Here is a 10,628-nt window from a genome sequence, read left to right on the forward strand (position 1 = left end):
CCTTAGTAAATCTGATTAAAAAAAGGAAAGAGGAAAATCAAATTGTTAGTCTTAAAAATGAAAAGGGAGAACTCGCCACTAACGAAGAGGAAATTAGAGCAATAATTAGGAGTTACTTTGCCCAACTTTATGCCAATAAATTCGACAACTTAAATGAAATAGAAAAATACCTCCAAAAATATAGCTTGCCCAAACTAACAGAGGAAGAAGTAAATATCCTAAACAGTCCCATCTCAGAAAAAGAAATAGAACAAACAATCAATCAACTCCCTAAGAAAAAATCCCCAGGACCAGATGGATTTACATGTGAATTCTACCAAACATTTAAAGAACAATTAACTCCAATGTTATATAAACTATTTGAAAAAATAGGGATTGAAGGAGTCCTACCAAACTCCTTTTATGACACAGACATGGTACTGATACCTAAACCAGGTAGGCTGAAAACAGAGAAAGAAAATTATAGACCAATCTCCCTAATGAATATTGATGCTAAAATCTTAAATAAAATATTAGCAAAAAGATTACAGAAAATCGTCACCAGGATAATACACTATGACCAAGTAGGATTTATACCAGGAATGCAGGGCTGGTTCAATATTAGGAAAACTATTAGCATAATTGACTATATCAATAACCAAACAAACAAAAACCATATGATCATCTCAATAGATGCAGAAAAAGCATTTGATAAAATCCAACATCCATTCCTAATAAAAACACTTGAGAGTATAGGAATAAATGGACTTTTCCTTAAAATAGTCAGGAGCATATATTTAAAACCATCAGTAAGCATCATATGCAATGGGGAAAAACTGGAACCTTTCCCAGTAAGATCTGGAGTGAAGCAAGGTTGCCCACTATCACCATTATTATTTAATATCGTATTAGAAACACTAGCCTCGGCAATAAGAGTCGATAAAGAAATTAAAGGAATTAGAGTAGGCAATGAGGAAACCAAACTATCACTCTTTGCAGATGATATGATGGTATACCTAGAGAACCCCAGAGATTCTACTAAAAAGCTATTGGAAATAATTCATAATTTTAGCAAAGTAGCTGGCTACAAAATAAATCCCCATAAATCCTCAGCATTTTTATACATCACCAACAAAACCCAACAGCAAGAGATATAAAGAGAAATTCCATTCAGAATAACTGTTGATACCATAAAATATTTGGGAATCTATCTACCAAAGGAAAGTCAGGAATTATATGAGCAAAATTATAAAAAAGTCTCCACACAAATAAAGTCAGACTTAAATAATTGGAAAAATATTAAGTGCTCTTGGATCGGCCGAGCGAACATAATAAAGATGACAATACTCCCTAAACTAATCTATTTATTTAGTGCTATACCAATCAGACTTCCAAGAAAATATTTTATTGATCTAGAAAAAATAACAACAAAATTCATATGGAACAATAAAAAGTCGAGAATCTCAAGGGAATTAATGAAAAAAAAAATCAAATGAAGGTGGCCTAGCTGTACCTGATCTAAAATTATATTATAAAGCAGCAGTCACCAAAACCATTTGGTATTGGCTAAGAAATAGATTAGTGGATCAGTGGAAAAGGCTAGGCTCACAAGACAGAATAGTCAACTATAGCAATCTAGTGTTTGACAAACCCAAAGCCCCTAACTTCTGGGAAAAGAATTCATTATTTGATAAAAACTGCTGGGATAATTGGAAATTAGTATGGCAGAAATTAGGCATGGACCCACACTTAACACCATATACCAAGATAAGATCAAAATGGGTCTATGACCTAGGCATAAAGAACGAGATTATAAATAAATTAGAGGAACATAGAATAGTTTATCTCTCAGACTTGTGGAGGAGAAAGAAATTTGTGACCAAAGATGAACTAGAGACCATTACTGATCACAGAATAGAAAATTTCGATTACATCAAATTAAAAAGCCTTTGTACAAATAAAACTAATGCAAACAAGATTAGAAGGGAAGCAACAAACTGGGAAAACATTTTCACAGTTAAAGGTTCTGATAAAGGCCTCATTTCCAAAATATATAGAGAACTGACTCAAATTTATAAGAAATCAAGCCATTCTCCAATTGATAAATGGTCAAAGGATATGAACAGACAATTTTCAGAGGATGAAATTGAAACTATTACCACTCATATGAAAGAGTGTTCCAAATCATTATTGATCAGAGAAATGCAAATTAAGACAACTCTGAGATACCACTACACACCTGTCAGATTGGCTAAGATGACAGGAAAAAATAATGATGAATGTTGGAGGGGATGCGGGAAAACTGGGACACTATTGCATTGTTGGTGGAGTTGTGAACGAATCCAACCATTCTGGAGAGCAATCTGGAATTATGCCCAAAAAATTATCAAATTGTGCATACCCTTTGATCCAGCAGTGTTTCTATTGGGCTTATATCCCAAAGAAATACTAAAGAAGGGAAAGGGACCTGTATGTGCCAAAATGTTTGAAGCAGCCCTGTTTGTAGTGGCTAGAAACTGTAAAATGAATGGATGCCCATCAATTGGAGAATGGCTAGGTAAATTGTGGTATATGAATGTTATGGAATATTATTGTTCTGTAAGAAATGACCAGCAGGATGAATACAGAGAGGACTGGCGAGACTTACATGAACTGATGCTAAGTGAAATGAGCAGAACCAGGAGATCATTATACACTTCGACAACGATATTGTATGAGGACATATTTTGATGGAAGTGGATTTCTTTGACAAAGAGACCTGAGTTTCAATTGATAAATGACGGACAAAAGCAGCTACACCCAAAGAAAGAACGCTGGGGAACGAATGTGAACTATCTGCATTTTTGTTTTTCTTCCCGGGATATTTATACCTTCTGAATCCAATTCTCCCTATGCAACAAGAGAACTGTTCAGTTCTGCAAACATATATTGTATCTAGGATATACTGCAACATATCCAACATATAAAGGACTGCTTGCCATCTAGGGGAGGGGGTGGAGGGAGGGAGGGAAAAAAAAATTGGAACAGAAACGAGTGTTAATATAAAGTAATTATTAAATAAAAATTATAAAAAATAGAATAAAACAAAAAAAAAAAAAAAAAAAAGAAAAATACAGTAATATTTCTTAAGAATGACTTTAAGCATATGCTTTGAATATTATAATGCTCAAATTAACCAGAAAGGACACATGAAGATTCTATCCACATACAGAGAAAGAACTGATAAATAGGAGCATATATAGGATTTGATTCTAATGGTTACCATCTCTAATGAGAAGTGGTGAAAGAAAGTAAAGGAAAAAAGAAATTTACTTTATAATTTTTCTATGTATTTAAAAAGAATAGAAAGTTGTGCATAGTAAATTTGCAGCTTCATGAACAATCATCTTTTAAAAATTTTGTTTTGTCATGTTATGGAAATACTTGTTTTATTCCATAAATTAAAAATAAAAGAAAAAAGTGAATTTGTCTTTAGTATCTATAAAGTGACTATTCCTCTGTAAAAGTTAATCTGATATTAAATGGTTAAATGGAACTGAAATGATAATTGCCAGGCTCCTATAAATGAGGGATGATAGCTGGTGAGGCTTTGAATCAACAGAAGAGAAGAAAGAATCCCCAACTCAGGTTATGGGTGCATGTGTGTATGTGTGTGTGTGTGTGTGTGTGTGTGTGTGTGTGTGTGTATGTGTGTGTGTGCACCTGCCTGTGTGTGTGTTTGCATGCCTTTGTGTGCGTGCGTGCATGTGTGTGTGTGTGTGTGTGTGAGAGAGAGAGAAGAGAGAGAGAGAGAGAGAGAGAGAGAGGGAGGGAGAGAGAGAGACAGAGAGAGATCTTACTTTTAAAAGAAGGGAAACATTCAATGGCCTTTACAGTACCTTTCAAGTATAATTCTATGTTCCTATGATAGGAAAGTATTTTCAAATAAAATTCATTATACTTTTGAAAATTCCCCTCATATCCAGCCAAAATCTATTTCTCTACCAATTCCATCCCTTTTTACTGTTTGGTGTAAGAGAGTCTAATTACTCATATAACAGTTCTTCAGCTCCTTGGCTACTCTACTACTATGTAGCATGTACTCCTGCTCTTCAGATTTCTCTTCTTTATTAGTTTCTTCCTTAGTTTCTTCAACTTATTCTTATATGACATGATCTTTTGGTCCTTCACCAATATGGTCATAGCACTCTTCACGAACTGCAGTTTGTTAATGTTCTTCTTAAAAATATAACATCCAGAATTGATCCCCGTACTCTTGATGTGATCTTACCAAGGTGGAGAAAGTGAATTGTCACCCCCCCGTGTTCTGGGCATCATGTCTCTAATAAGGAGATCTGATATTGTGGATTTTTTTTTTTTTGGCTACAATATCACACAACCAATTCATATTGAGCTTACATTTACTTCAATTCAGTTGAATCTAATTCAACTCAATAAATCACAAGATATTTTTCACCATACTTTCAAGTCACACTTTTTTCATTTTATAAAGGAAAGTGTGACCCAAAAAATCATAGTGCCCTTTTAATCGTCCCTCTAAAACTTATTAGATTTGTCCCACCTTCCTCATCTTTCCATATCTTTTTGTATCTTCATTCTATCATTCAATATTTTAGCTCTGATGTCTTTCTCTATCTTTATATTTCGGGCTCCTTCAGAACAGAGTTTAGTGTGATAGAGTGCACTACAAAATTTAATAATAATTTATAAAATTAATGTTGTTGAATAATTAATAAATAACTATTGGATAATTAAATGTAGGTGAAAGATTTTCTTTATTTCTGCAGGTTAATATACCTGGAGTCAGGAAGATTTGACTTCAATTTGGCCTTAACATCCTTAATAGCTATGTGATCCTGTTTCTTTCAATGTAAAGTAACATCTAACTATTAATGTTGTGAGAATAAAATAATTGTAAAGTGCTTCATATATACATATATAAGTGTGTTTGCATGTATATACATATTTTACATATACTTATTTTGTATATTGTAATATATACAATATATTATTATATTATATATATATTATGCATATAAAATATATAATATGTATACATTTATGTATGTACATATATATGCAATGTATTAGTATCCTTAATTATTATTAAGTAAAGATAATTACTGCCTTTATAAAGTGCCTCACAGGAATAAAAGACCATGGGTTAAGTAAGAAGATGACATTTTTAATCTAACAAAATTATAAGGTCTAAATTACAATTAATACTATATCAATTTTCTACAGAATACTCTAACTAGAATTAACATTCCAATTTAATAGAAAAGTCTAAATTTTTAATTTAGTTAACAATTAAATGCTAACTTAATTGTTTCTATAGGATGCCTTTAGAGGCAGAGAGTTATAATAGGCAAAGAATGACCTGCCTTATACATAAGCTGTGACTCTAGGAAAACCACTGAGTTTCTCAGTGCTTCAGTCAAACTCTTGTTTTTTCTTAGTTATAAATATTTATTGTTGTTTTTTTTTTCCTCATGGAATTTGTTTTTATTTATTTTTTAAAAGTTTTTCACTTTCAAAACACATGCATAGATCATTTGCAACATTAACCCCTGCAAAACCTCATGTTCCAAACTTTTTTCTCCCTTTCCTACTCCCCAACTTTCCCCTAAATGGCAAGCTATGCAATATATGTTAAATATGTGAAATTCTTCTAAACATATTTCTGTAATTATGCTGCACAAGAAAAATCAAATCAAAGAAAAAAATGAGAAAGAAAATAAAATATAAGCAAAAAGCAACAACAAAAGTGAAAATATTATATTGTAATCCACACTCAGTCCCCATAGTCCCCTATCTAAGTCCGGATGGCTCTCTCTATCAAAAGACAGTTGGAACTTCCTTGATTCATCTCACTGTTGAAGAGAGTCGCGTATTTTTGTGCTATCAGAAATGATCACCTGGTGATTTCAGAGAGTCCTGGTGACACATACATGAACTGATGAAGTGAAATAAGCAGAACCAGGAGATCATTATACACAGCAACAACAAGATTATATGATGATCAACATGGCTCTCTTCAACAACAAGGTAATTCAGGCCAGTTCCAATAGTCTTGTGATAGAGAGAGCCATCTGTACCCAGAGAAACGACTATGGAGACTGAATGTGGATCACAATATAGTATTTTCCCTTTTCTTTCTTGTTATTTGCTTGCATTTTGTTTTCTTTCTCACTTTTTTCCTTTCTGATCTGATTTTTCTTGCACAGCATGATAAATATATAAAAATGTATAGAAAAATTGCACATTTAACATGTATTGTATTACTTGGTGTCTGGGGTGAGGAAAACAGAGGGAGAAATTTAGAACACAAGGTTTTGCAAGGATGAGTGTTAAAAATGATCTATGCATATATTTTGAAAATAAAAGACTTATTAAAAAGAAAAGTGCCAGGTCTAGCAGAATTGATCATCATATAATCTTGTGTACAATGTTCTCTTGGTTCTACTCACTTCATTTAGCATCAGTTCATGAAAGTCTCTCTAGGCCTTTCTGAAATCATCTTGTTGATCATTTCTTATACAACAATAGTATTCCATTATACTCATAATACCATAACTTATTCAGCCATTTTCTAACTGATGGACAGCCATTCCATGACCCATTTCTCCCCCTGCCCAAACCAGGACTTGATTTCCTGGAATGATATTTGTTTTGTTTGTGTAATGTAAAGTTTCACAAAATGATTCAAAATGCCTTTTCTTTCTCCTATTTAGATGGATATATTTTCTCCAATACTATCTGCATATTTCTATAGTAATTGTTTTGAATCTTGTTAATTCAGAGCTTATCTTTATTCTTTATACATTTATTCCAATCACTTCACTTTCTGAAGTTATTGCATTGTCCATAAGGTCCATTACTATGCAAATACTTTTAATAAAACTTGCACACATTTCAAAAAACTGTATTGTGTGACTTCATGGCCTTGGGCTTAAGTTAACTGTTACAGAGTTGAGGGAAGTCACTAATAAGGATCTTCCTTGAGCTTTAGCATCTGGATTTTTTTTTTTTTTGCAAGACTGACAATAGCTTACAGAAAGCAATCTTTGTGCAGTAGTTGTTCAAGATTTGGCTTCAGTAATTTCATCATCAGTGCTTTGGAAGTCTCATGTTAATTCTATTGTTTACCTAGTATAACCATGGACTCACTTTTGAGTATGTACTTGTTACTGTACTCTTTCTTTGAAGAGACAAATAATCTGAGTGTATAACTTACTATTCATGATATAGTTGTTTAATTCAGTGACAAACTTCTGCCATGATGTCATTTGGTCAACTTTGACTTAGAATTCCAAAAGCCATTTTATTGTCCTCACATCCTGATTTTGAGAATTTTGAGAATGCAAATTATCAAATGTACAGCATTATCTTGTTATTTCAGCAACCAAATGCTTTCAAGATGTGCATGAGAAAAAAAATGATTATCATCTAAGAAAGAAGCTGGTGGACTTCTTACCAAGTAGAATCTTTGGCTTCCTTCATCATTCTCCTGTTATCTATTATGAGGAGATAAGTGAAGTCCAAAGAGTCATGATGTTTTCTGCTATATAGACAGTTGAAAACCTCTTCCTCTGTAGATTCAACTTTTCACATTTTTTTTTGAGGCTTCACCATCACTCATGGTTGAAATTATGAATCCTCAAGAAAGAAACAATTTGAAAGATCTTATTTAAACCATTACTTCTCCCTGGTGTCTTTGATTTTCTTCATGGAATCAAGTAAAGTCAGTAATGGGCTAAGTAATGATGCAGCATCTGCATCATTCTCTTGGCAATACTAATTCTCTTCATGAAATCCACCTACTGTATATGCTTCAGAAGTCTAGTCACAGAAGGATTCAAGTACTAAGGGTTATAAAAGATCACATCACATATTTTCTTAAAAAGGATTAGAACATGATCATCATCAAATGGAAGGCTGCTACATAATAAAACTTAGAGAATAAGACAACTGCTCCAAATATCTACCTCTGGATTCACAAACATACTTCCTGAAATTACTTCTGGGGCAGTATTGTTTGGAGAATTAAAGCTGGTTCTTAAAAATTCACCGTAATGGGCTGAAACTGAGTTGATGCATTGAGGTCTGAGCACTTAAGGCTAATTACCAATTGGACAATACTCTATTGGCATATGCTTGGAGAAAGAATGGCCCTGCCCACTACTCTGCGGGTTTAGTCTGTTTGCCATATAGAGAGAGTGAGGCAGGATTTAGAGGGTGGAGTGAGAAAGCTACAGTCACTCCTGGCAGATTCGTGTCATGATTCCTCTCACTTCATATCGCCATTCTGTTCATGTCCACAAAGAATAAAGATCAAGGACTTTTGCTGATCCTGATTCCAGATGATTCTAAAGTATCCAGGGTGCTAATGCGGTCATCCCATTTGTGCCTGAATGTGGGACCACTGAAGAAGTCCCCGGTGACCAGGAAATAGGGTATTTTAATAGACAAACAGGGAACTTGCTTTGTTAAGAGCTAAACTAGTAACCTTTTCTAGCTGAAATGGGGCAAATATTGGGTAAGATTCTCCCCCAACTCCAACCCCAGCCCCACCTCCACCCCACCCCATTGTTGCAGGAGTTCAAATTCTGCTGAAATCATTGGATTCCCTAACACACAAAAAGACTGTTGTAGGACTTCAAAAACTTTTGGGAATCATTGGATTCCCTGACACATGAAGCTATTTCTTGACTGCTGAAGAAGGTGTATGTGTGACTGTTAACATATCTTCCTTCTAGAACTTTTGGAAATCTCTTACAATACTATATTGAGATATATTGTTTGTTATATTACTACTTGCATGTACAATTCATGTTTGTTGCACCACATTGAACTCCCACTGGTTGTGGGGAGAATCTGTGCGTTATTGCTATGTGCTTGTGTAATACCTCCCATGCTGATGGGTTTGTGCATACCTATTTCTAATAAGACACCTCAACCCAGAAACCCACTAGAAATCCCCACTTCCCTTTCGTGATTTTCATCTCCCTTGATGAGATGTCAGGGAGGGCGTGATCATCTCCTTTTTAGTGCTTTTTCCTCCTTTTCTGAGAAGTCAGGGAGGGTATGATTACCTCCCCTTGGGGGCTTTCACCTCCCTGAGGAGTCAGGGATGGTGTGACCACCTGTGTTCTAAAACAAAAGAAAGAGGGAGATGTAATGGCTGAAACTGAATTGATGCACTGAGGTCTGAGCACTTAAGCTAATTACCAATTGGACAATACTCTATTGGCATATACTTTGAGAAAGAATAGTCCTGCCCATTACTCTGTGCAGGTTTGATCTGTTTGGCATATAGAGAAATTGAGGCAGGATTTAGAGGGTGGAGCAAGAAAGTCAGAGTCACTCCTGGCAGATTTGTGTCACAATTACTCTTACATCATATGGCCATTCCGTTCATGTCCATAAAGAATAAAGATCAAGGACTTTTGCTGATCCTGACTCCGGCTGATTCTAAAGCATCCAGGGTGCTAACGCGGTCATCACAATTCACCATCATATTTGAAAGACCAAAATAAGCTAGCTATCTTTGCATTCATGTATGTGTCAGACAGTACATTTTCAGGTTTCAAGTCTCTATGGGCAACAATGTGTTTGTGACAACAATCCACACCAGGAAAGATTTATTGAAATAAATGCAGGCTCTCTCTTCCAGTCTTCAATTTTTTATAAATATAATCAAATAGCTCTCCCCCAGAGACATATTCCATTACCATGAAAATGTCACATGGCATGCTAATGATGTGGTACAGATTAATGATATAAGGATGTTTGGAAAGCGTGAGGTTCTGAATTTCTCTAAGAATTTTTCCTATCACATCAAGTCTTCAAATTTTCTATTTAAGATCTCTGCAACTTTGTATCCAGTCAACTCATGTTTTCCAACTTTCACTTTGAGGAAGATGCCATTGCCCAGCCTGTCCCTTAGGGTGTAATGGCCAATCTTCATCAGCCCATGGTGTTACTACTTATCCACTGATGCCATCTTTCTCCAAGAACCAAACCTGCACATAGCACCTTGAATGGGAAGGAGAGATGAGAGAGGAGAGAGGGGAAAGGAGAAGGATAGAAGGAAGGGAATGAAGGGAGAGAGAAGAGGAGGAGGAAGGAGTGTGGGTAAAAAAAGCACTGGAAGAAGAGGGAGGAAGGGATCATGGAAGAGAGAGGAAATGGAGGAGGGGAGAGACAAAGAAAAGAGCAGAAGAAGGAGGAAGGAAAAGAAGAAGGGAGGGAAAAAAGAAGGGGAGGAGAGAGAGAGGGAGAGGAAGGGATGAAAAAAGGATAAAGAAGGGAGAGAGGGAGAAAGAGAGAGACAGAATTGAATGACAGAAAAAGACAAAGGGAGAGAGAGAGACACACAGAAAAAGAGAGGCAGACACAGAGAGAGAGGGGGGAGCAGAGAGACAGAGAGACACACACACAGAGAGAGATAGAGACAGACAGAGAGAGACAGAGACAGAGACAGAGATAGACAGAGAAGAAGGGAAGGTAGGAGAGAATAAGACTGGTGACTATTCACAGCCTTGTCTCACTTAAATCCAAGTTAAGACATCATCTTCATGATGTCATTGGTCCTCTTCAAGAACAATGGATGAACCACAAATTTTGAGTAGTAATAGCTGTCCTTG

At 35.3% G+C, this 10,628-nt stretch overlaps 1 pseudogene; it reads right to left on the reverse strand.

The window, feature by feature from the left end:
- Positions 1-7,061: 7,061 nt before the first annotated feature.
- On the reverse strand, positions 7,062-10,012 carry LOC127546531 (5'-AMP-activated protein kinase catalytic subunit alpha-1-like; annotated as a pseudogene).
- Positions 10,013-10,628: the final 616 nt, after the last annotated feature.

This window comes from Antechinus flavipes, chromosome 1, assembly GCF_016432865.1.
Source record: "Antechinus flavipes isolate AdamAnt ecotype Samford, QLD, Australia chromosome 1, AdamAnt_v2, whole genome shotgun sequence".
In the NCBI taxonomy this organism is placed as follows: domain Eukaryota; kingdom Metazoa; phylum Chordata; class Mammalia; order Dasyuromorphia; family Dasyuridae; genus Antechinus; species Antechinus flavipes.